The 27,024-nt window shown below is 42.5% G+C and overlaps 1 protein-coding gene and 1 long non-coding RNA gene across 3 annotated transcripts in view; one reads left to right on the top strand and one right to left on the bottom strand.

Moving 5' to 3' along the window:
- Positions 1-26,697, bottom strand: LOC143982937 (uncharacterized). The gene is made up of 3 exons (XR_013274543.1): positions 26,613-26,697; positions 3,801-3,921; positions 1-2,088 (listed from the first exon to the last, which is right to left on the bottom strand). It is a non-coding gene; the product is annotated as an uncharacterized LOC143982937 (long non-coding RNA).
- Positions 5,660-27,024, top strand: part of LOC143982936 (CYFIP-related Rac1 interactor A-like) — a 97,547-nt gene continuing 76,182 nt past the window's right edge. Inside the window, exon 1 of one of the 2 annotated variants that reach the window (XM_077482087.1) lies at positions 5,660-5,809. The gene's annotated coding sequence lies outside the window, so the exon portion shown is untranslated. The remainder of the gene's footprint in view (positions 5,810-27,024) is intronic. The other variant, XM_077482086.1, reaches the window with a different exon arrangement.

The following is a 27,024-nucleotide window of genomic DNA, read 5'->3' as shown; positions in this document are numbered from 1 at the left end:
TTATTCATGTTTACCTGTGCATGTAGATGCAGATACATGTAAATGCTTAAAAATTTTCAAATACTGGGCAGAACACTACAACCTTAAACATTTGTGATAGAGGATGATGGGCTTGTTGAAGAGGATGGGACTGCTATTATAGAGTCAGAATCTGATTCAGCTACTGGACTCAGTTTCTTGAATTTGACCTCAAGGGATGTTTGCACAGAGCTTCTCTTTATCGCATCATAAATAGCCCTGTAGCATCTCAGGCCTTCAGTAACTGTACCGTAAACTTTGGTAAACCTCTCTGTATCAGGATCTTGCTCCTCTAACTTTGTCTTTCCTGCTGCAATGAGATGAAAAGCATCAGCTGTTTTGTAGAAAACTTTTTAAATTTTGGAGGTCCTGGTTTTCTTCCCTAAATGCTATCATCTGCTGCTCTATTTCAATAAGGTCTTCATTGGTAAGGTCTTTGCCATGGGAGTCGAGTAACTCGTGATATCATTTTTTGTCTGATGTCCAAATGCAGTTGATTACCAATAGCAACCACAGCTTGCCTAGTTGTAGCTATTTCTTAATTTGTTAACCCCAGAAGTACTTGTGTGAATTGGGGGCACAATTTGTTCCAAACTCCTCTCATATTTGTTTCTTTCACTTCATCCCAAGCATCAGCAATATTTTTGATGGCATCATAAATGTGATAATTCTTCCATAACTCTTTAAGGTCATCTGATCCTTTTGGGTAACCCTGACACCTTCTGAGAATGTCCTCCGTAAATAATAGGCCTTAAAGGAGGCTATGACTCCTTGATCCACTGGCTGAAGTAGTGATGTGATGTTGGGGGTAGAAATGCCACCTTTACATTGGGGTGCATGTCAGCTAAAGTTTGGATGTCCAGGGGTATTGTCAAGGAGAAGAAGAATTTTGAAGTGAATGTTTTCCCTCAAACAATAACCTTCAACAGCAGGGACAAAATGGTTCCAAAACCAATCTTCAAAGACTAAAGCTGTAACTCAAGCCTTTGAATTTTCCCTCCAAATAACAGGAAGGGATGCCTTAGTGACATTACTTAGTGCCCTGGGATTTAAGAAGTGATGCATTAGCAAAGGCTTGAGCTTTAAATCCCTAGATGCATTACCCCCAAGTAATATAGTCAGGCTGTCCTTTGATTGGCATATAACCTCCGTTGTCAATAATATCTTTCAATAACTCGGGAAAATCATTTGCAGGACTTACATCGGCACTCGCTGCTTCACCTTGAACTGTAATATTATGCAAATTTGCTCTTTCTTTAAAGCGATTGAACCAACCTCCACTTGCAACAAATTCTTCATTGCAATTGTCTTTGCTTGTTGGATGAGCAGCTTTAAAATCTTTGAAAAGGCTTCAAGCTTTTTCTTGGACTAAAGAAAGACTGATAGGCATATTACAATGATTTTGGTCTTCTATCAAAATTGTCAGCAGTCTTTCCATCTCAACAATTAAACCACTGCATTGCGTGGTAATAATCGTAGAATTCATCGGGGTATGGCCTTTCACATGCTCTATTATTCTAACTTTATCTTTTAAAATTGTTGCGATTGTTGACCAATTGTAGCCTAATGTCCTGCCAATAGATGATGGAGTTTCACCTTTTTCTGATCTCTTTGTTATCTCTACTTTATTTTCCATGGTGATGGTTTTTCTTTGCTTTGTTGTATCACCAGCACTTGCATCAGATTTGTTTTTTGGCATGTTAAAGACAAAAAATGTGGAATGACGTGCACTCTAGATGTAGCAAGGTCTTTGGTCTTGTCCAGTCTAATGAGGACCTCCAAGGCCAAAGATAGCTGACCACTTCAATATGTAGTGGGTTGTGAGGCATAGTGTGGGCAAAGATGGTGAAAGTCATTGGGCGCCAGACACTTCTTGGATGTAAAATAGGTTTTATTTCTTTTGACAGTCCTTTTTGTACTTTTGGGGGAAAGCGCTACCCCAGGAAGGGCCGCTGTATTATACGGGTCTTCTGTCCCACACCAGTGATGACTCATGCTCACCTGGATCCAAGTAACACCAAGACACTATTTAAACTTTTAGCTGGGCTTTATTAAAACTAGCAATACGCCCTGAAAAGAGAAACTGATTAACAGAATACCAATATTAAATGTAATGATATAATACAACTGTACATCAGTAAATTAAAACAGGATTGGTGTTCGTTCACTTTAACCGCCAGTGAGATCCCTTGCCTGAAATGCACTGAGTGAGTGGTGAACTAAACTGTCAGTTGCACAATACAAAAATAATGTTCAACAATTTCCCAAAAGTGATATTACTGACTATAAGAGCCTATCTAGGTCTTGTAGGTTCTAGCTAACCACTGGGCAGTGGGAATTCTATTCACACACACACAGTCTGACAGCGTTGGGTCCTTTTAAATCCTGTGTTTGAGTACTCATACTTTTTTGAAGCAGTATTTGTAATCGACAGAATGGAAAGGGGTATCTTCTCAAAGTGTCACAGGGTAATAAAGATTAACAGGTGTGGTGATCCACCTTCCAATAAAGCTGCATTAGCGGTAAATAGGACCTAGCAGGATTAAGCAAGATCCACTTACATAAGGATGCCAGAAGATCTCTCACCATTAGATACACTTGATATATCTTCGTTCCAGCAATTGGTAGATTGATCGCTGTCTCAGTCGACTGGGTGGCGATGGGAACAACACAAGCTGCAGAATTCTCCAAACAGGCAATACTAAACCAGTGCTACAGAGGGTTAGGGCCAGGACACCCTTCAATAGTTATAGATTCAATTGGCAGACTCCGAGACGTCAATAGGAAGATAGCCGTGCAGGGAAAGGCCCCAGCAAGGCACCACATCTGCACATGCAGGAACGCTGTCTCCTATGGTAACAGTCCTTTAACAGTTCCTAACTCAAATGTAACAGTTCATTCAGCTTCACTACAACTGCCTCTCGTAGTTCTCCAACACTGGGCTTCCGGTCTCTCACTAGACCCTCTGATTCACTCACTCTAAATCCCTTGAGCGCCTCCAAGGTTGCGGTGGTATCCCCTCAAGCGTCACCCCTGCTTCTCTGATGGGTCCCTAGCTTGGCACTCCAGATACTTCTCAAGCTTCACCCCTGCTTACCGGCAAGGTCCCTGGCTTGACCCACAAGGTGGCTTTGCAAGCATCTCTTCCGCAGGTTGGGTCCCTGACTTGATCACCGCCTGAAGTTTCCCGATTCTCCACCGTGCCCGTTCGGTGAGAATATGGTTCCGGTACTTTCTTCAGTTACTCACTATGATCCCTGGTAAAGGTGGTTGGTCCCTTTGTGGCAACAGCTTCACTTTTACCTCCGACCACTGGCAGATTCTCCAGACGACAGAACCGTCACTTTTGACTGGACTGCAAGCTGCAATCCCAAGCCTGCACTGCTCTGTTACTTCTATGATAGGCCATCACACAGCCTGGCAGCCAGATGCCCAATCTCCGGCCTAGCAGCCTGGGGAGTACGACACACGTCCTGCCCATTGGCTGAGATACCCCATATACTCATAACCTGATCTTGGGTTGCCCTTCTCATATCTAGTACCACCCAGCCACCTAGTGGTAGAAGAGAAAAGCGCACCAAGGCCAAACTTAGGGAGAAATCAATAGATCTCTATCAATCAACCAAGATAACTACTCTTGGCAAATAAATTTGAGAGGAACTTCCTGACTAAACCCCAAGGTGCTACATAGAAAACTACAACAAGAAGAGAAAAAGTGTAGCAGCCAGCCAATTTATTACCAATTTATTCTAATAAAACAAGTACTGTATGAAAACACTCACTGTGACGGCAAGATATAAGGCTCATCAGTTGGCTATGCCCGCTTGTTGTGTGTCCTCAGCCCGCAGCATCAGTGGTCCTTAGAGCCGTCCAGCAGCATGGGATCCAGTACAAAAAACAGGGCTAAAAGAGACCCAGAAGGATAGTTACATTCTGTACATTCTGTACAGTATAAACAATAAAAGGTATAAAAACCACATACGATTGAATGGGAGCTCCACATAGGCAGATGACATGAGCTCATGCTGGGACACAGGGATATAATGTACAGTAACACAGTCCAGCTATCATATAAGTTACAGGTACAAGTAAAGGGCATATAGTAGTGGCCAAGAGAACAGTATTGTAATCTCACCAGCTCCATAGGTTCCAGGCACTTCTGGCTGTGCAATATGGGGTGTTCCGGTCACTTTTTGGACATGCAGTCCTGTATGTGGGGCGTGCAGTACATGTAGTACTGCAGTGTGAGATGTGTCCCCTTTTGCAAGATGGCTACTCGGCAGTTTCCAGGACCAGCGTGGAGCGCAAGCAGCCGGCAGTGACTTAATGCCGCCGCCATTTTTCTTAGGTAGGAGTCGTTCGCAACTCGGATGTTCATAACTCAGGGACTTCCTGTACACAGAAAAGGTGCAACTGTTTATAATATTTATTGCAATAATCATCTGGACCAGGTGATGATATGATTAGGAATGATTAGGATGATTAGGAATAATCATCTGGATCATCTGGACTAGGAAATAATAACCGTATTAAGATCATCCTCTGAAAATGATAAAGATAATGTGAAGAGCAGGCTTTTTATTAGCTTGGGTAAGCTGAATCTATTTGCAAAAAAAAAAAAGACCTTGTTCTTCAGGTTTCAGGTGAAATATTTTAGATTGTTGGAGTCAGTTTTATATTTAGCAATACTCAGATTAGTCTACAAAATACATTGACATTACAACAGTTTGGGTCATATTGTGAATAATTGTTAGCTAATATATTTATGCAGCAGCTGATATTTATTTATTTAAATTTATTAACAAAATGTTTTAAATAGAAAGTAAATGCAACAGCCTGCACAACAAAAAAGAAAAAAGACTGATGTAGACAAATGCAAACGAAACCCTGATTGTCTATTAAGTATTCCTGTACATTATATCTAATTGCACTGTTATTAAACTGATTTCATATGTAGATTAAGTGCCATATTAATATTTAAAATTATTAAGCACTGTCTACTAAAAATAACAATAAATATTGCAGCTAAAGATAAAAATAAAGCATGTTGCATTCTTTAAAATGAATCTTATATAAGGGTATTGACCCAGACATATTTTCTCTAGCTTCGTCTTACACCTACTATTCATTGGGTTTGTGGGATTCAGTTACTAGGCGTATGGAGCTTATATTAAAAGCCTATTGGCTGTCACCATAGTAACCTCTCTTGGTGCTGAGGAGAGCTCATACTCATATGTGATTGACGTTTCCTTCAGCAAATCCTTTTGCTGTATCCTGGCTACAGACCAGTGGTCTCTTCATTCATGATTCTGATGGTGGATTCCGCATTCAAGTGACTGCATTACCTTATAACTGTTAATCCAGGATTAACATTTAGTCATGTCTTTCCCTGATCTTCTTCAGGCAGAGAAGAAGACTGTTGCCTTTAGTGACATTGGAATAATGTCTCCACTTGGCTTGATATACATTCTGCATAGATTTTTTATTTTTTTTGATCTTGCATTCATATTCAACATTGAGAGAGTTAATATTCTGCAGTGCACAACTGGGGATGAGCTTCCTAGTGTTGATGCTCCATATGGGGGTAATTGGCGGAGGCTCAGCATATAGGAGGTTAATCTGCCCATGTAGACGTCACAGTTGGTCTGGGGGGAGGGTGTCTGCTTTTGTGATGTATTTTGCACAGTTAGCAGCTGCAGGACTCCTTGGTACAGAGACATACACATACACACATAGCCTCACTGTGCTGCTGACTCTCCTATCCTCACATGCTCCTGCTGCCGGCTGTGGGGTGAGTGTGCTGTTTGAGTGTGTGGTTAAGAGGCAGCAGGGGACATTGGTCATACTTTGCTATACATTTCTGTCTGCACTCATATATATGAACGTTAGGCATGCATTGTTAGAAATATTCATATTATTATGTGTGCATGGGTTTATATAACATTTTATATCACATAAGATGCTTGCAGCATGTCTATCATGAGCATAGTAAACACACTCAATGCATGGTTTACATGTTATCATTATAGTGTTGAGTACATGACGGAAAGAAGCAAATGGTGGCTTTGATTTCATCATGTGACTTTTGTAAATATGTTTCATTTACATTATATTCAAGAGTAGGCTGGATTTAATATAAAGGTTAATTTACTACTACCTTGATATATTTAGGAAGGTGTACATTTAGTGCAGGGTGATAGTCATTTAAGGAAGTGTGTGTGTGTGTGTGTGTGTGTATATATATATATATATATATATATATATATATATATATATATATATATATATATATATATATATATATATACCGTATATATATTATTTTGCCACTGTGTATTGATTCACATTGTCAGAGGTGTAGAAAGTGGTATTTGAGTGTATAGGACATTTGGCAGGTGTTTAGTTTGGGGGGCACCTAGAAAACCAATCTGCTGTGAACTGCCTATTACCAAATTCTCCCCATTATAACCCTTGGCTTATTTTTCTTTTCATCCCTTCTTCTTCCTTTTCCCTCCATTTTTCTCCCCTTCACTTCTCCTGCCGCACTGTGCCTCTCCTCCTCCTTACAATCTTTGCTCCCTCTAGTGATGCTGGATAATGGATTTGCACAGTGTTAGACACAGCTGATTCAGTGGGAGAGGCAGTGGAGTGGGAAGGTTGGGAGTTGTCTGCGGCTCAGCAACAGCAGTGGTACCGTGCCTGCACATAGTGGAGTGACCCTCTAATGGTCGGCTTAGGGGATGTTGAGCATAAGCCCCAATGCATCTTTTAAAGCTGTAGCCTAGGAAATTTCAAGCATTGTTTTTACTGTTTAAGATTGGTAAACTGAAGAAAGCAACAAAAATAAAGCATATTGTTAGGTTTATTCAATACTAACATGTGGTAGGCATTTCTCGCAATGCAGTTACCTTGAATAGATTAAGAGTGTTACTTGAATGTATTTTTAATTTATATTTATTTTTGAAGTAAGTAAAAGCTATAGTCTTCAACCTGATGTTAACAGTGCATACGTAACAACTAAGGCACAAAACCATTCAATATGAATGTGTTTTATTTATTAGCATAGCAAAAAAAAGAAAGAAAATTGCCTGTAACAAAGAGTAGATATAAGCTTTCATCAGCTTTGTGTAATTCCAGCAATGACAGTTGATTATATGATATAGGTTATTGTATATCACACTCGGTGCATCCTCTTATGTAAATCTATAAAGGCTTTAGTGGGAAATACTGGACACATTCATAGATGTTTGGTCGGTCACTTTGTTTTATGGCATACCAAATGAATTCCACCTTGTAGCACAGAATAAAGAGATCCCTATACATTAAAGGACATTAGTACAAAGTGCTAATGGGTCTAGCAAAAAACATGAAATCATATTATAATGCATGGCATGCAAATGAATGCAGTATGGATCGTGGGGAGGTTTGCTTGAATAAGAAATGCATCTGGTTGAAACATTTGGGCAATTCTCAGTTGTTTACCAGGGAATGATCAGAGACAAAAATAGTTGCAATGTCTTATTGCCTACAGGAGACCCTCCAAATATGTACTTCCCAGCACATAGGCATGCAGAGTGGAAAAAAAAAAAATCTTATCATTTGAAAATGAGCAATCAAACTAAACTCTGTTGTTGTGTGACCAGTACCAGTGTATACATCAGCTGGCCATGTCCAACAAGAGATTAGAATTATTTTCCTTTATTAGATAGCACATTCCAAAATGGTGGTACACTATTAGATTTTGTCAGCATGACATGCAGGTGATGGAATATTTATTAATAATTCATAGCAGTAACTGTTTCCAAATACTGCATGCTGTGGCTGTCATAGAAGTTATAATGAATCAGGGATTTTCTTTCATATTCTTTGAGCATATTGCCCCACTAGCATGCACCCTAGTCAGACATTACATTTAGGTTAAAGTGTTTGTTAACCCAAAAAATAAAAATAAAATCATCCTGTCCCCTTAAAGCATGTTATAGAGCACAGTGCTTGTACTGGGTCATTTACCCCCCTGTATCAATAATACCTGGCTGATCCTGCCTGGCTAAACCCTCCCCCCTGTAAACTGACCACGATAATCAGGGCTGCTGAGCTGACACTGTGACACTGTGGTCAGAGTACGTGCCTCCGTCAGCTGCAGCCCTCCTGTCCTCCTATGTGTTCCTCTGTCATCCTCCCCCCTCCCCTCTCTGCCTGTCAGTTCCCCGATCCTCCCCTCCTGCACTAAAAATAACAGCTTTTTCCTTCTATAGTTACCTCTGATATATAGAAGTAAGCTCCCAAGTGCATGTCATTTCTAAAAATATGCAGTATAATTGCTTACTTCAGAGCGCCATTCGGCACTCACGTGACTGCCCGCTGGTCTCCTCCTCTCCTCTCCTCATCTCGGCTGATGTCAGCAGGGGGGTTTCCCAGCACCTCCCCCTGCAGCTATCGCATCAGGAGAGGAGACCAGCGGGCAGTCAATTGAGCACCGAACTGCGCTCTGAAGTAAGCAATTATACTGCATATTTTTAGAAATTACATGCACTGGGGAGCTTACTTCTACAGTATATATCAGAGGGAACTATAGAAAAAAAAATATTGGCTTCACAAACACTTTAACTGTCTATCTTATTTTTACAGGTGACAAACAACATAAGTATAACTGTATGTGTCTATAAAGCACAGTGGTTCCCAATCTTTTTCACGTCACAAAACACCACAAGCTTTGAATTTTATGACAAATAGCAATATGCTATTGAACAGAAATTCCAGAAAACTAGTGTAATATATGATCCGATATCTGTTAAATGATTTGAGGACTCTTTTATTGTATAACAGAATAACCCAGAGAAATACTGATTTAATATAAATTTTTGGAGGAGCATGGGGGCTCTGCTAACCTAACCAGAGAAGGACCCTAAAGGTAGAAGGTTTCTTTACCCTAATGAATTCCCTGCATTAAGGTAAAAAACCTTCTGTGAGCAGGGAGCTTGAGGTATTGTGTTTGGAGGCACTGAAATAACCCTCTGCAAGTACCGTTTCTCTAAATCTCTGTGTAATCGAAAAACGTGGATCTACAGCTTATTTTAACAATATTGTATAACTTCTCCCATTTCCTGAAGTATAGGGTTTTAGGTAATAGGCTACTGATACTGTAGGACTCGCTGCCCTGGACATAAGGTTCTTATATTGGATAGAGCCTGTATGTTAGGTCTGACTTTATTATCCTACATGTATTTTGGTTATCACAATAAGGCTATTGATCACTTCAGAAAGTGCATCCTCTTGTTGACATTTATTCTGGTACTGTATGTGTTTTTATATGATGTTTAAAAGATAAGTAAGGGAATTTTTTTTCTGGGCAGATTTATACTTACCTTGGTGGATGCTGCTTCATCTGTCCCCCGGCACCTCTGCACTGAGAACCGAGCGATCTAACACTGCCGATTGCTCAGTTCTCACAGCTCCATGAGCAGAGAGCTTTAGGCTGTCAGTCCCAGCTCTCTGCTCTTCTCCCTTCTTGCTCACTTCAGTGCTGAACTGTGGAGGGGGCGGGGCGGCCGTCTCAGGCTCTCAGCGGCTCACTGAGATGGGTGTCAGTCATGGCACCTGGAGGATCCAGACCCCTATTGTTGGGATGACGCAGTGCCTGGACTGACATCTGTGACGTCAGCAGAGAGTGGACTTCAGCCTGCTCTCTGGTGAAAACGGGTCACAGGAGTGCAAAACTAATTGCACTCCTGTGATCCATAGGAGAAGTACAGCCAAACTAGCTTTTAAATAACATTGTTCATTAATCTCCTCTCAGCCTCTTCCCCTCCCCCAGTCCAGCCAGTTAATTTATTAATCTGAGATTCAGTGAAAAATATCTGCTATTCTGCTTACTTGCAGAGCAAGTATACACACTGTGTACACTTCAGCTAGAGCCAGGCTCCTCCAGATGGCAGCGCCAGTAGCAGCTCTTCTAAATCCTCCCACCCTGCCTCCAATCATGAGTGACGCCACGCTGCTGGGACTATGCGGCACCTCCATAGGGGGAGTGGAGCGCAGTGCACTGACAGGGGGCATATTATGAAATGAGTGGGCCGTGTGCAAGATAAAAAAGTGGGCCTCAGGCAATGATAAAAAAATTGAGTGCGTCTTAAAGTGCGTGAAATATTGGGTGTGGCTTAAAGGATTGTGGTTTAATAGAATCTGAGATGACTTAGTGCAGAATGTGGTAATGTTAAATAAGGAATGTACAGTGTAGAGTGTACGGCGGTGGGTAGTATGTGCAGGAGAGGGATGTGGATTGTATGGAGGTGGGTAGTATGTGTAGGAGAGGGGTGTGGAGTGTAGGACACTGGATGTGTAGGAAAGGAGTGGGAAGTGTATGAGTAGTATGTGCAGAAAAGGCGTATAAAGTGTACGGTGGTGGGTAGTATGTGCAGATGAGGAGTGCTGGGTGTATGCAGGTGGGTAGTATGTGCAGAAGAGAAGTGTGGAGTGTATACTGGTGGGAATTATGTGCAGAAGAGGAGTATGGAATGTATGGTGGTGGGTAGTATGTGCAGGAGAGAAGTGCTGAGTATATAGAGGTAGATAATATGTGCAGGAGAGGAGTATGGAGTGTATGGAGGTGGGTATTATGTGCAGAGTGTATGGAGGTTGGTATTATGTGCAGGAGAAGAGTGCACAGTGTATATAGGTGGGTAAAATGTATACAGGCAAGAAGTGTGGATTGTACGGCGGTGGATAGTATGTGCAGGATGGTGACAGTAGACAGTGTCAGTAGTTCTTTATTTTTTATTTTTTTACAATTACATTTTTTTAGGGTTTTTTTTTTGTTCAAAATGCTTTTGTGTCCGAATTTTTATTCTTTTTTACAATTTTATTTTTTTATTATTTTTTAAAATGTTTCTATTATTTTTTTCACAATGATTGGGGGGGGGGGGGGGGTAATGTATAGTGATTGTAGGGCAGTGGACAGCGTCAGCAGTTTTTTGTTTTTATTATTGTATTATCTATTATCTTTTACAATTTAGTTTTTTATAACATTTTTAATTATTATTTTTAATCTAATATTTTTTTTAATATTTTTTTACAGTGCTTCTGGGGAAGGGGTGGGAGGGAGAGTTATGGGGCAGTGGAAGGTGTCAATTGGGCAGTGGACAGTGTCAGTAGAGCAGTGGATGATGTCATTTTTATGTATTTTTTTTCACAATGCTTTTTGGGGGGGGGGGGGGGGGGTTGGGACTGTGGACAGTGTCCATAGGGCGGGGGTGGTGTTAGTAGTTTTTCACTTTATATTATTTTTTTAACCCAATTTTATTTTTAGCACTTTTTTACAATTTAATTTTGTAATATTTGTTGCAAATGTTTTCTTTTATCAGCCCTGTCAGTGGGCTTTGGTGAGATATCAGGGGTCTAAACCAACCTCTGACATCTCCCCTTTGAGACAGGGAAAGGGACTGAGGACACAGATTCCCCAGTCCCTTTGTCAGCAGCTTCAGCATTGAAAATGAGTGGACAGGAGACAGAGGCTCTCTTTCATTCATAAACTGAAGAAGAGTAAACACAGTTTATTCTGCTTAGTTATTACAGGACACAGGAGCGATTGCTCACTGTATTCAATTCAGAAGAGGAAGGAGTCGGTAAATTAAATTTACTGGCCCCTTCCTCCACTCTCCATCCTGACACATATCCCACAGCATCCGGCGGTATTGAATGAAAGCCATCTATGGGGGGGACAAGGAGGGCGGAGGAGGAGCACACAGAAGGGAGGAGAAGGAGGACAGGGGTCCGAAGAACACAGGGGCTGGAGGAGGAGGACATTGGGGGGGATGATCTGTGTGGCGGGGGAAACAGTACTTGATGGATTCTAATAACACTAGTATATATAATAGTATTTGCAATTGCAGACTCTGGCAAACATTTTTTTTTATAATACTCATGATGAGAATTTGCTATAGGGCGGATGAAGGCAGTGAGGGGAAGACATGCTATATAAATGATCTGTGCTAACAATTTCCCACTGGTCAGGAAAATTCCAGTTTTCAATTGTTACTGTTTCCATCTGAATTTGTACCATAAAATATTCTCACTTTATTGTGCTGACATATTTGCAATAAAGTTGAATATTTAGAACTGGGTTGAAGGGCTTTGGGATGTGTCTACACGATCTTGTTTTTGACATCAATTTGAGTAGCTTTTGAGATCATAGAGAATACATTGACAGGTGTATTTGACATGTAGTTGATCATCTTCCAACTTAAATCTGGCCTGCTTCAAGCTGATTTTGCATTCTCATAGACTTGTATGAGGAGAGAAAAAGTTTTGGAGTAAACAAAAGCCTGTCGAAACAGGTCCTTAGATATTTTCGTAAATGTGTTTACTTTTTGGAACCTACATGAAACTTTGAACTACATTAATTAGGAAAAATATGAACTATATAAGTCTTCCCTAAGAGATAATCAAACATAACTGGCATATGTAAAAATATGAAAACTCTGTTTCAAAAGTGTAGGATTACCTTTAAAGTTTTATATTTGTGGGGTGCATGCACGGAGCCACTTGAGGCAGTCGTGACTGACTAGAGCTCCGCATCTGCCAGGACCAAGACAGCCATGAAACTGATTCCCGATGCCCGCAATCCAAACGGCAACCTCCACACACTCCCTAGACCCACCGACATGTTTTTTAAAACGAAGCCTAAGTCAATCAGAGAAGTACTGGCGCAAGCTATTTCTAAGATGGCGCCATCCTACACCACCAGGTCAATCACTCAGCAAACGCTGTACTCACAGAATGGGACAAGACTCCCAGCAGCTACAGCGAGCGGTGAGTCAGACAATGAATACGACATGACTCCCATAACCTTACAGCATGATGGGACACTGCCAGACTTACTGACACGGATAGAAAAAATGCTCACCAGAGCTCTCAGGAATACCTCAGACACCATTACTGAGAAGCTGACCCGTGAAATCAGAGAGGTGGGCAGGCACACCACAGTCCTAAAGCACACCTGGACATCCTCACACACAACCATGCAGAAGACATGGAGGCCCTCCGTGAAGAGAATATAACCCTCCAGGCTGGCCTGGAGGATTTTGAAAACAGAGCAAGGAGATTTAATGTTCGCATTAGGGGGATCTCAAGACCATAGTAGATCTCCAATCCACCATCACTGCACTCTTTCAAGAGCTGGCTCCATCCATACAGATCAAACGTCTGGAGATGGACAGAATCCATAGATCCCTAGCCCTGTGATCGAAAGAGGTCCCTCCTCGGGACATTGTGGTAAAGCTCCACTACTTCTGCACCAAAGAACAGCTAATGGTGGCAGCATGCAATAAAGATGCCCTAGCCTTCCAAGGACACCACTACAACATTTTTCAAGACCTTTCCCAACGCATCCTCTCCAAACGTAAAGAGATGAAGCCAATCCTGCTCATCCTGCAACAGCATCTCATCACTTACAGATGGAACTTCCCCTTTGCGGTCTACTTTTCCTATAAAGGTTCGTCTCATCTCATCAAAACGAGGGAAGACCTCCAGCTTACCCCCACCAAAGCCACCTCCAAGGGATCCAGACGCCATGCGGCCTCCACCTCTTCAAAGGAGGATCAAGACTCAAGACCAAACTGGAATTCATAAAAGAGGCCACTTTACCTCCCCGGGGCCTGCCCCAGGAAACTCCATGGACTGACTAGCCCAGGGACACAAAATTTGTTCTGGGTCTCTATTTTCACCCCAATTGACTCTCCTAATCTTGACGAGGGTGAAACCCCTTGCCCAGTAAGTTTGCTCTGCCATTCTCCACCTGACCAGTTGACCATATCTTACTTCTACAATGTCTGTCCATGATAAGTTTGTGCACCCCTGATGCTCCAATCCCCATCCCCCAGTTGAGGACTTACTTGAACGGCCTACTCTTGGGGTGAGCCCTAACGTCTATGCTCTCCCCGGAGCGTATGGGATCCATGACTCTCTACTGCAATAGAGGTCTCTGCCCCCCTCGGCCTGTCAAAAGGCCGGAGGGTACCGGAACCTCCACAAATGTTAAAACGTTATGTTTCATGTTGGATTCATACTATGATGCATTTACCATTGCCTTAAGTTGCATACTGCTAGCCTCTACCTTCTGTATTGGTTCCTGATGCTGACTTTACCATTTACTTTAATACCCCTATTCCCACTGGGATCCCCACTATACTTCACCTTCCTTCACCACACCACGCATCATGCTAAAGCAGATGGGTCTCCATCTAACCCACACTGAAAGTCAGCAAGTACTTGATAATTGAACAGTACATACAAAATGTCTGGAACCACTAAATTCCTGCTTCAAGTTGGGAATCCTTTTTTTTTTTTTGTTCTTATTTTATAGTTATCGTCTGTCGCAGTCCCGGAGACTGCTCACTGTTGCCCCATTAGTCTCCAGTAGCACCAACCATTTATTTTTGGGGTACATCTAGGACCCACATTTAAGTCCATTGGTAGGACAGAATTTCACCCTCCACCAATTGGACAGCACCTCCCCTACAGCACCACTTCAAGCTAAACTCACACCTTCTCTTCCCATTTAGCTACCCCCTACCTTTCCTCCCCCCTACTCCTGGTCCCCCCAACACTCCCTAGAGAGGTAACTCACACCCATAATAGTTATTACCTTAACCTTCTATCTCCTATCCAAGTCTCACCATGGCGACCTTGAACATTCTAACGTTAAACGTACAGGGTCTCCACTCCCAAACCAAACGTACCAAAGCCTTTTGTTCATTCTCCTCGCTCTTAGCCCATGTGGTTTGCCTTCAAATTCTTCGGTAAACAATATCCGCAAGTGTACACAGCCTTGGCATCTAGTAAGCAATAGGGGGGGGGGGGGTTCCGGATGGCATTCCACCGTACAACTCCATTCACACTCCTGGTGGAGACCAGAGACCCAGTAGGACGCTATCTTCTTCTCAGAAGCCTACTACTAGACAGCAAAATCATGATAGTCTTGTACTAGGCTCCCAACAAGAAACCCCTGTCATTCCTCTCCCACTTATTGTCAGTCATAAACTCACATACACGAGGGACTCTACTAATATGTGGAGACCCCAACCACTTCATCTATCACCTCCTAGATAAATCCCTGGCCCCAACCACTGTTCAACGCATTACCTATCAACAGCTTTTAAACCAGCACTCCCTTCTTGACTCCTGGCAAGAACGGAAACCAGCCAAATGACAATACGCCTACTACTCCCATCCTCACAAACAATTCTCTTGTATTGACCACATCCTGGTCAGCGTTGGCACTTCCTCTTTGATCCTGACCTCGGATATTGTACCCAATGCAGTCATTACCTCTTTCTCTTCCCTAGACCAAACAGCCATTCTTGGTACATCAATGACAACTTACTAACTAACCCAACCCACCGTCTGGACATAGCTACAGCAATTAAAGACTATCTGACTAACAACGTATCTTGCGATGTCTCTCCTCTGACGTTATGGGAAGCACATAAATTAGTAATTAGAGGTGTGTGTATTAGTCAAGCTTCCCACCAATGTAAAGAAAGAAACTTTCTACACAACCTTAGAGGCCTTCCAAACCTCACCATCTCCGTCAACCAAACGTGACTTCGAAAAAGCCTGCTTATATATAACTAGACCTTTACCTCTCTGAATCAGCTGAAAAAATGCCTCGCCGGTCACGCCATAAACTCTATATGAAAGCTAACAAACCAGAACCTTTCTTTGCACGTCTTCACCCCTAAACAAGTGCGACTGATATTGACCAAAGATACATACTCCAGTAATCCTCTAAAAATAATAAAAGAATTCGGCAAGCGGCTTTCTGACTTATACAAAAATCCACATAAATCTCACCAATCTTACATAAATTACCTTCTTTCTACTATCCGCCTACCTAACTACCCTTTCTACCTCTCATAAAGCAACACTAGAGAAACCTATCACAGTCGAGGAAATCAAACTAGCCAACTTATTATAAGTTATTATATGGCAGCAATTTTGTTGTGGATATATAGTAGATGACCACCTACAACCCCAATCTTACTCCTATTGTCTTAAGGTTTGCCAGAAGATTAAAAAAATATTTCACACTATGATAAAAATATAAAATATGGGATGGACAGTGGGTAATTATGATGCTAATACTTATGATAGGACACACTTCGGGCACAAAATAGAGATCATAGATTACTCTAAATGTGTCATGTCAGACATAAAGTTGGTATGGGGACACCGGAAGTGATATAAGCAGTATCATAGGGATAATGATCAACATAAATAGGTGACAAAGAAGCAAAAATAAAATACCGTGGTAAAATGGGACATCCAGGGACAGCTACTAGTAGGAAAGGTTGGGGAAACTGAGCAATGAGAGAGAGGGGAGGACATCATATTGAAAGAAACTAGATAGTGCTCTCTAGGTGACAGAAATAATACAAGCAAATGTTTAAAAGTCATTAATAAAGCAATTAAGATCAAATTTGATGTTCAGTCTCCGAGGTGTAAAAGTGTCTAATATAAAAATCCATTTGGATTCTAACTGGCTCAGGGTCTTGACTGTATGACTACCCGCCAATGTCTTTTATACAGTACTGTATCCATCCTAGGCCCTTGTTTCTCTCTGTCTTTGATTCATTTATTTCAGTCCATTTGAGCTACTTCTGATATTTGTTCTTTCACATATTTGCTATCATAGCCTTTCTTGATAAATCTATGTCCGATTTTATCTGCCTGGGCTAGAAAATCAATCTTTTTGGTGCAGTTGCGTCTGAGGCGCATCAATTGGCCTTTCAGGATGTTGTACAGCCAATTTCAATGGTGGCAGCTCTCAAGTGGTAGATAGCTGTTTCTATCCACATTTTTTAAGTAGGATTTTGGAATGAGCCTCCCGTTTTCTTGTATGATATCTAAATCTAAAAAAGATGTAATCTTCTTACTGTAAGAAGTAAGTTTGATGTTTCTATCATTGATGTTAAGTTTTTCAAGAAAGTATACCAGCTGATTCTGGTCCCCTTTCCATAAGATGAAGATATCATCAATGTATCTTTTAAAGATGACGAGTTGTGCTGGTGTATTCGTGAAAATGGTTTCGTCTTCTGATTGAGCCATGAACAGGCCTGCCACACAATTTTGCTCCCATGGCAACTTATGTTCTTTGGAAGTAGTACTCACTATTATACCAGAAGTAGCTATTTTTTAAGCACAAATCAAGACATTTTACAAGATACTTTCTTTGGACACAAGGTAACTTGGTATGTGTTCGTATACCCTATTTTGTTGCTTCGCATGTCTGGTGGTGTAATATTACAGTGTATAGCGAAGAAACATCCGCTGTGGACATAATCCAGGGTCCTTCTTCGTTGGGTATTTCTTCCAAGATCTGTATCATTTGCTTGGTGTTTCTCAGATAGGCTCTTGTATTTTGTACGGCTGGCTGTAAATATTTATCTATATACTGTTCTATCCTATCAGTCAGGGAATCTATTCCATTCACTATCGGTCTTGGTGGAGGGTTCGACTTGGTGTGGCTGTTTCAAGATGCACAATAAGGAGGCATTTGAAGAAAAATGGGCTGCATGGTCGAGTCGCCAGAAGAAAGCCATTACTACGCAAATGCCTCAAAGTGTCCCACTTACAATACACCAAATAGCACAGAGACAAGCCTCAAACCATCTGGCACAAAGTAATTTGGAGTGATGAGACCAAGGGATGCATGGGACGTATTTGAACATTCCAACATGACAATGATCCGAAGCACAAGCCCAAGTCGACCTGTCATTAGTTACAGCAGAATAAAATGAAGGTTCTGGAGTGCCCATCTTAGTCTCCTGACCTCAATATCATGGAGCCACTTCATGGGCTGTCTTGCAGTTCATGCAAGACAGCCCATGAATTTACAGGAACTGGAGGCTTTTTGCAAAGAGGAATGGGCAGCTTTACCATCTGAGAAGATAAAGTGCCTCATCCACAAATACCAGAAAGACCTCAAGCTGCTGTCATTGATGTTAAAGGGGGCAATACACGGTATTAAGAACTGGGGTATATAAACTTCTGATAAGGGTAATTTGGGTAGTTTCTGTTGCCATTATGATTTAAAAAGAGTAAACACGGTTGATTGATAATAAATAACCATGAGTGAAAGAAAAGTTTTGGTGTTATCATTCATATTCTCTGTATTATTGAGAATATGAATGATAACACAAAAACTTTCCTTTCACCCATGGTTAGCATTCGGCCAAAGGCATTTATTATAAATGAGCACAACTGTATACGTGATCCTGCACTTCCGGGTAGGAGGCACGAATGCGCGTGGCCGGCGGCTCCCTCCCACTGTGATAACATACGGAGGGAGCCAATCAGCAGGTACTCCAGGCTCCATGTCCGCTGAAACCCGCCGATCATCAGCCAAAGAGTCAGAACTGCAATCTGCCTATGTAAGCAAGGCAGATTGCCTTTCTGACAGGATGGAAGGCATGGATCCTATGTCTTTGCAAAGTAGTGACTAGGAGCCACATCTTCCCCTAGTAAAAGCACCTCCCACAGTTTAGAAAAACACTGATCACGCACACAGTTAACCCTTTCATCGCCCCTGAGGACTATTATTATTATTATTATACAGGATTTATATATTGCCAACAGTTTACGCAGCGCTTTACAACATTAGCGCAGACATTACAATACAATACAATTCAAGACAGGGGAAATCAGAGGGCCCTGCTCGTTAGAGCTTACAATCTAGGAAGGAGGGTCAAGTTATACAAAAGGGTAATAGCTGTGGGGGATGAGCTCATGGAGAAAATAGTGCAGTTGTTAGATGGAGGCAGGATAGGCTTCTCTGAAGAGGAAAGCTTTCATGGATCGCCTAAAAGTGGATACATTTGGAGACATTCTGACAGATTGGGGTAGTGAATTCCAGAGGATGGGCGAGGCTCGGGAGAAGTCCTGGAGGTGGATATGGGAGGAGGTGATGAGGGAGCTAGAGAGCAGGAGGTCTTGGGAAGAATGAAGTGGGCGATTAGGTTGGTATTTTGAGACTAGGCTGGTGATTTAGCTGGGGGCAGAATTGTGGATGGCTTTGTGAATAAGTGTTAGTATTTAGAATTGAATTAGTTGGGCAAGTGGCAGCCAATGGAGGGATTGGCAGAGAGGGGTAGCAGACACTGTGGGGTTTTTAAGGTGGATGAGCCTGGCAGCAGCATTATTGATGGACTAAAGGGGGGGGACAGTCTATTTAAAGGTAAGCCAATGACGAGGGAGTTGCAGTAGTCAAGGCGAGAAATAACCAGGGAGTGAATCAGGAGCTTTGTGGTTTCATTGGTTAGAAAGGGACATAGTTTAGAGATGTTTCAGAGGTTGAGGCAGCAAGCTTTGGAAAGTAATTGGATGTGGGGCCGAAAGGAGAGTCCAGAGTCCAGGATAACACCTAGCACCCTGACAGGACTAACCCCTTTCCAGCCAGTGAGAGCAAATCATTTTAGCACTGATCACTGTATTAGTGTCACTGGTTCCCAAAAAGTGTCAAGTGTCAGAATGTCCACCGCAATATTGCAGTCCATATAAGTCGCTGATCGCCACTATCGCTAGTAAAAAATAAATCCTTTTTTTTTTAAATATCCCATAGTTTGTACACACTTACGTTTGCGCAAACCAATCAATATACACTGGAATTTTCTTTATCAAAAATATGAGGCAGAATACGTATTGGCCTAAATTGATGAAGAAATTTGATGTTTAAAGTTTTTTTAATGGGATATGTTTTATGGCAGAAAAAGAAAAGCTCTATTTGTGGGAAAAAATGACATACATTTTATTTGGGTACAGTGTCGCACGACCGTGCAATTGTCAGTTAAAGTAACGCAGTGCCGTATTGCGAAAAAAAGGCCTGGTCAGGAAGGAGGTAACTTTTCCAGTCAAGTGTTTACTATAACCCCTATAATATGTTCTCAATTACAAAATAATACAACAGCTGCTTATGCAATCCTACTAGTACATGTGGGATTCATTAATGGATACAATATCACCTAAAACTCATATGGCCTTACCCTTTTTTGGATGAGTTTGCATGTTGATGCAGAAACCTAACATTGAGTTTTTTTTCAAACACCCCAATGGTTATGCTTGGAGAATTTCAAACATGAGCATTGGCTTTCTTGCATAGCCCTGTGTATATTCAATTGTCTTTTTGTTACTAAAACTGTGGGTATGCTTAGAATTTTTTATAAACATGTACACCAGTTTTGCTCTGCCCTCCTACTGCATACTGTATGAAAGGAATTGCTGCATTAAAAGGAATGCCAAATGGCTCGCATGTTTAGATTACAAAGGAAGAATGTATTGTTTCTGCTTTAAGGTACTATGCTTCTCTAAAAAGGAATGGAGAAGTGAAAATCGGTAAATGAGGTACTGCTACTTCAAAGGGTATGTCCAAACATTTGCCAAATTTAACCATCAACCTCCCTCCCCCAATTTAGAGCAATTACCAGCATTTTTTTTTCTTTTACAATGTTCTTGTATGAAGAAATATAATTTATTTCTCCCCATGACATCATCACCAGGCTTGTGCAATTCATTCAGGGGCAGCTGCTGGTAGCTCAGTTCCTATAGACATAGACACGCTCATAAAACTACATCTGCCAAGACCCCTTTTCTTACCAGTGTATGTGGGCAAGTTCTTTGGAGTCAAAGCACCAGTATTGTTTTGCTAAAAAGGAAATCAATGTGTGCATGTGGAGAGTGATAGGGGTGAGGGATAGGTGAAGTTCTGTAGGACAACAGGCAGGATTGACAACACTATTTGGGACCTCAGACAGAGAGGAGACTGATGCTGAAGACTTTCTAAATAACATTGTTACCAAATGGCCCTTTGCTGATACTAAGATCTCCAAATCAAGAAAAGTAACAGAGGTTGTACTGATTTGTACTGATCTTAGATTCAAAGGGTTGCTTGAATGCCCCAAATTAAAAATAAAATACCAACAGTTTGTATCTTACAAAAGTGGAGCTGATTAAGCACAACCCTCTTTTGGCATACAGCGAGAGAAACTGGCACAGACAGATTTTGCAAAAGTGCTTTGCACAAATTCTAAAAATGGCACAGCATGTGCCAAATTCAAGTGGAAGTTCTAGACAGGTACACACATTTGTTGTACGCTGCACCACTTTAATGCCCTGTACACACAATAGGATTTTCCGACAACAAAACCATGGATTTTTTTCTGAAGGATGTTGGCTGAAACTTGTCTTGTATACACACGGTCACACAAATGTTGTCAGAAATTCTGAACGTCAACAACGCGGTGACGTACAACATGTACGATGAGCCGAGAAAAATGAAGTTCCATAGCCAGTGCGGATCTTCTACTTGATTCCAAGCATACGTGGACTTTGGTGCATCTGCCTTATGTACACACGATCGGAATTTCCGATAATAAGTTTTGTTGTCTGTAAATTTGAGAGCCTGCTCTCAAACATTTGTAAACATTTGGAAAATAGGAGAGATGCAGCCATGCACAGAGCTGGATCCCTTCTTCACTCTCTTCCTCTTCACACAGGGATGGGGGAGGACAAAGCAATATAAAACATTGTTTACCCTAATGCAAAAAATGTAATAACTTAAAAAAACATTTTTAGCTTTAGTATAAAGCTGTTAGCAAGTATAAAGTGTGTGTACCATACCACTTTCTATACCCAAATGCTATGCTTTTCTGAATCAGCAAAAATCCAAATTTCCAGCTTGCCTATTCTTTCCCACCTACATGTATTCCTTATTGGGCCATCACTATAATGGGCTTTCTATCAGGCCAAAGAGAAAGGGGGGAGGCAAGAGGTAGAAAAGATCAATCACTACCAGAAAGTGCCATAGCTTTGCCCAAAAAAAAAAATGCACCAACATTGAGGCACAGAGGGGCAAAGAAAGCTGCTGCTAGGTGTCTACATGTGTACCTGCTACCATGTTTACCAAAAATAAGCCTGGTTCTTATATTCATTTTAACAGTAGGGCTTATTTTTGGGGTAGGGTTTGCCATTTAATGTGTTGTCTTCTCTACCCCTCTCCCTCCCTGCTTGACAGAAATCCCCTGTGTGAAGTAAAATTGGTTGTGGACTGCTAGAGTCCTCTCTAGTACAGTAGAATATTGTGGGAATGGTGTGTGTTTCTGTAATCTGTTGTGTCAGGTATCTTATTATAGCACTGATGTAGGCTTCCTTAGCCCACCTGAGCTCTCTTTCATGAACCGAGCATTGCAGAGGGAGGGGGGGCCGAGATCCCCCACTGATAGGCAGGAGAAGAGGAGATCTGAGTCCCGCTCTGGGCTTCCATAGCCCGTATGAGCTCTCTTCCACAATCCAAGCATTGCAGAGGGAAGGAGGCTGAGATCCCCCACTGACAGGCAGGAGAAGAGGAGATTTGAGTGCCGCTCTGGGCTTACATAGCCCACCTGAGCTCTCTTCCGCAATCCGAGCTTTGTAGAGGGAGGGGAGTTGAGATCCCCCGCTGATAGGCAGGAGAAGAGGAGGGGACAACCACTTGAAACTAGGGCTTATTTTTGAGGTAGGGCTTATATTTCAGCCCTCCTGGAAAACCACGGTAGGTCTTATTTTCAGGGTAGGTCTTAATTTGGGGAAACGCGGGTATTAGCAATTTTTTTATTTATTTGGGACAGCATCACTTTAAGCTTGGAACCTGACATGCATCATCTGTGTGCTTGTGGTGATTAGGGATGGGCCGAAAGGACCCCTGTTCGGTTGCACCCGAATAAGGAACCTCATTAAAGTCAATGGGACCCAAGCATCAAAAATCAAAAGGGCCCATTTTGAAGGCTTATATGCAAGTAATTGGGCATACAATGGTTATAGGGGTCCAGGTCCTGCCGTGGGGGACACGTATCAATAAAGAAAAAAGTTTGTGAAAAACTTAATTTTTAAATGAGCAGTGATTTTTTGATTTTTAAAGTAAAAGCATAAAAATGAAAAATTCCTTTCAATATGCCTGGGGGGTTACCTTAAGCCCCGTACACACGAGAGGACTTATGTCCGACAGACTTCCGAAGGAGTTCCGTCGGAGTTCTGCTGGAATTCCGACGGAGTTCTGACAGACTTTTCGGCTGAGCGGACTTGGCCACACACGATCACACTAAACTCCGACGGATTCGAACGTGATGACGTACGACTCGGCTCGAATAAGGAAGTTCATAGCCAGTAGCCAATAGCTGCCCTAGCGTCGGTTTTAGTCCGTCGGAGTAGCATACACACGAGCGGATTTTTCGAAGGGGACCGGGTCCGGCGGAGTTCCTTCGGAAAAATTTGAAGCATGTTCCATATTCTAAAGTCCTTCGGACTTTGGCGAGTCAAAAGTCAGTTGCAGCCCACACACGATCGGATAGTCTGACGGACTCAGTCCTTCGGACTTTGGATGTTGAAAAGTCCGCTCGTGTGTACGCGGCATTAGTCTACTTGTAAAGTGGCAGATCTGTACCATGTCTAGAATCTGCTGCAGCAATAATTGCATTTATAAAGCCAAAAAAAATTAAATTGGGTGTTAATTGTGCCCATGAAACCTATACCAAAAACATTCTTCCAGATGAAATGATTGAACACCCTCAAAGCTAGGCAGCCTCAAAGTCCTGCAGAGATTCCACATCTCAAAAAGACTTTGACAGTGACATCGGCATCAGGGGCTTCATAGCTGGTAATCCAGGACTGATTCATTTTTATAAAAGTCAAACGGTCCACGGAGTCTGTGGACAGATGCATTCTATGATCAGTAACGAAACCTCCTGCAGCACTGAATGCCCATTCTGAAAGCACGCTGGATGCAGGGCAGCCCAACAACTCAATAGCATACTGGGCAAGTTCTGGCCAGTGGTCTATTCTCATGACCCAGTAAGTCAGTGGATTGTCAACTGGAAAGCTCTCCATCTCTGTTTTGACCCCAAAGCAATTGTCCACCATGTGATGCAGACGCTGCTGATGGGATGTGGAAGCTGACAGCCCTGGGCAGCGAGGACTAAAAAAATTCCAAAATGCCTCACTTAGGGGGACGCCTTCTCCAACGCTCCTCTCTTGACCAACAGAAGACTCAAAGCTACATATTCCAAGACACTGTAACCTACTGGAGTCAGGAAAAACATTAAATAAAATCCTCTTTAATATGTCCTCAAGAGATTTTATATTCTGCACTCTCTGTGGGGACGGGATTAGTTCTGAGACCTTCCCCTTATAATGGTGGTCAAGGAGGGTTGGCAACCAGTAATCATCCTTTATGCCACGTATTCTTGGGTCCTTTCGCAGGCTTTGAAGCATGAGGTTGCCCATGCGCCTCAAATTTGCTGAGACTTGAGAAGCAGACTCCTAGGAGTCACTCAGGATGACAGCATCTGGAACTTCCTCCTCCCAGCCACGTACTACTCCTCTTCTCCGAAGCCTATGGAAGTGCCAGAATCCTCATCCTTCTCCCCTCTCTCCTCTTGTGTGTTCTGTGGCATAGGAATGATGGTGTCTGGATAAAGTGGGCCTTGAGAGGAAAGGAAGTCCTCCTCTTCCTCCTGCTGCTTTGCCTCCAGTGCCCTGTCCATAATGCCATGTAGAGTCTACTCCAGCTGGAACACAACAGCGATTGTTTCACTGATGCATGCACTGTCACGGCTCACCATCCTTGTGGCCTCCTCAAATGGTGACAATACAGTGCATGCGCCCTTAATACTCAGCCATTGGCATGAGGACAAAAAGCTGAGGCAGCCTGTAAATGCGCCTACTCGCACAGGTACTCGTTGATGACCCTCTGCTGCATGTATAGCCGGCTCAGCATTGCCGAGTTCCACCTGGTGGGCATGTCAAAAATCAGGCGGTTTATGGGCAGGTGGAATTCCCGCTGAATTTCAGCCAATTGAGCGCTGGCTGTGTATGACCACCTGAAATGGCTACAGACTCTTCTGGCCAGCTTTAGCACATCTTGCAACCCTGGGTACGTATTTAGGAAACACTGCACCATGTGTCAATTTTCCCTGTCTAAGGGAGGTTTGAGCAATTATCGCACACCACCATTCCTGGCTCAAGCTGGCATGGTGTGAACCACCTCTGGCCCTGTCCCTGCAGAGCTGCAATAATCTCTGTTCCAGTGTGGTTCCTGTCTTCTAAACACACCAGCTGAAGCACTAAATGGCAACTTTTAGCCTGATTCATGGAATAGCCCTTTGAACGCTTAGAGGGTACCTGATGTTCATAGGACAATTCTGCAGAGGAGGGCATGGAGGTGGCAGAGGAGGAGGAGGCGGTAGAGCTCACAGGTCTGGCATCATCACCACCAGCTGTATGGAGATGTGGGGGCACAACAAGCTGCAGCACGAGCTGTTTCCTGCATTCTTTCAAGTTGCAAGCAGCGTTACCCAGTGTGCTGTTAATGAAATATTAAGTCCCTGCCCATGTTTTTGCCACGTGTGATGTGCCTGAGACACAGTTTGCAGATAGCAACAGTGCGATCTGCTGCAGATGTTCTGAAAAAGGCCCAGACAGCTGAGCTTTGAGGAGTGGGCCAGGAGATAAAATTTGCAGAATGTGATGGAATAGGATAGCTGCTCTCTACTCTTTCTTGATGTTGGCCTCCTTGGGGTTGTGCCACCTCACCTTCATTTTCCTCCTCTGCTCTATCTGGCACCCAAGTCGCATCACTGACCTCATCATCATCATCATTACCACTGGAGACAACTTGGAAATATGCTGCGGCTAGGGGAACATGAATGTCAATTTGTCTACCAGTGTTTTTCCCTCTCTCTTGGCTCATGTTCCTGTCGTCCTCAACCTCAGAACCAACATCTGAATCCAATAATTGCTGGGCATCATCAAGGTGCAAGTGGCTGAGGCTGTGGTCAAATAACTCAGCTGACTCCTCTATGGCTGATGTTGGGGCTATGGCAGGAATAGATGTGGTCAAGAAGGCAGGTTTATCCACCCTGGCAACTACAGGGCACTTCACACTTGTCTCTGCTTGCCTGAAAGAGGATGAGGAAGATAATGAAGGTTTAGTAAATCAGTCCACCACCTCCTCTGCATGCTGTGGCTGGATAGCATGGGCAAACTCCCTAAACAGAGGAAATGATGCCCTGCCTGAGGACTGACCATCATGTCCACCTTGCCTGTGGACAAATTTGTTGCTGACCCCCCTTACAGTGCCAAGGGAACTTCTGCCTCTCCTTGTTGTTCTGAATGGTCCGGCAGTCTTCTGGGACCTGTGATGAATTCAATCTTAGAACAAAATCTCTTTTTAAGAGCCAACAGGTTAATGGTTGAGGGACTTATAAAATATAGTATAGCATGACTATTTAATTAGAGGGTTCACCGCTATGTTATTTAGCAGTCACTAAAACTTTTCAAATGCCAGTACTTTGCAAATATTGTGTTCCATGCATTTTAATATCAACAAGCTATTCCAGGCTTACAGCTCAAATAAACATAATGTTTTCTGTTGTGTTAGTAAATAGCAGCTCATATTAGGAATGTTCACCCTAGGCAAGTTCAAAAAATGTGTTTAAAAGTATGTTCACTATTTAACACTCAGGGAAAGTGCCATACTCTAATTTAGCATAGACCACAAATTGGGTACTCACATGACTGACTTTGGGTCCTTTATTTGTTTTCTGTGCTGATGTAGTGACTCCAGGTGACTGCTCTCCAGCTGTTGGCCATAGAGCTGTAATTGGTGGGAGAGGGATGGAATCCATGAGAAAATAAGACACTGGCTCATTGGAAACATGTCATTCCATTAACACTGGCATACATTATAGCACCATCACATACTGATATCAGTGGGTATTGGTTCCCTTGTAATATGTTATTATTCTGAAATTACCTTATCATTGATTAAATACACAAAAGCCTAATCTGTGAAATGTGCAAATAAGCAGTTATAGAAAAAAAAATAATGCCATGTACACACGACTGGACTATCCGGCAGACCAGAGTCTGCCAGACAATTCGACCGTGTGTGGGCTGCAGCAGACTTTTTCTTCCCAAAAGTCC

The sequence above is a fragment of the Lithobates pipiens genome, unplaced genomic scaffold (genome assembly GCF_037356315.1).
Source record: "Lithobates pipiens isolate NorthernLeopardFrog02 unplaced genomic scaffold, aLitPip1_a1.2 Scaffold_16, whole genome shotgun sequence".
Taxonomy (NCBI): Eukaryota; Metazoa; Chordata; class Amphibia; order Anura; family Ranidae; genus Lithobates; species Lithobates pipiens.
The sequence above is the reverse complement of the archived record's forward strand: the minus strand, read 5'-3'. Positions and strand labels throughout refer to the sequence as shown.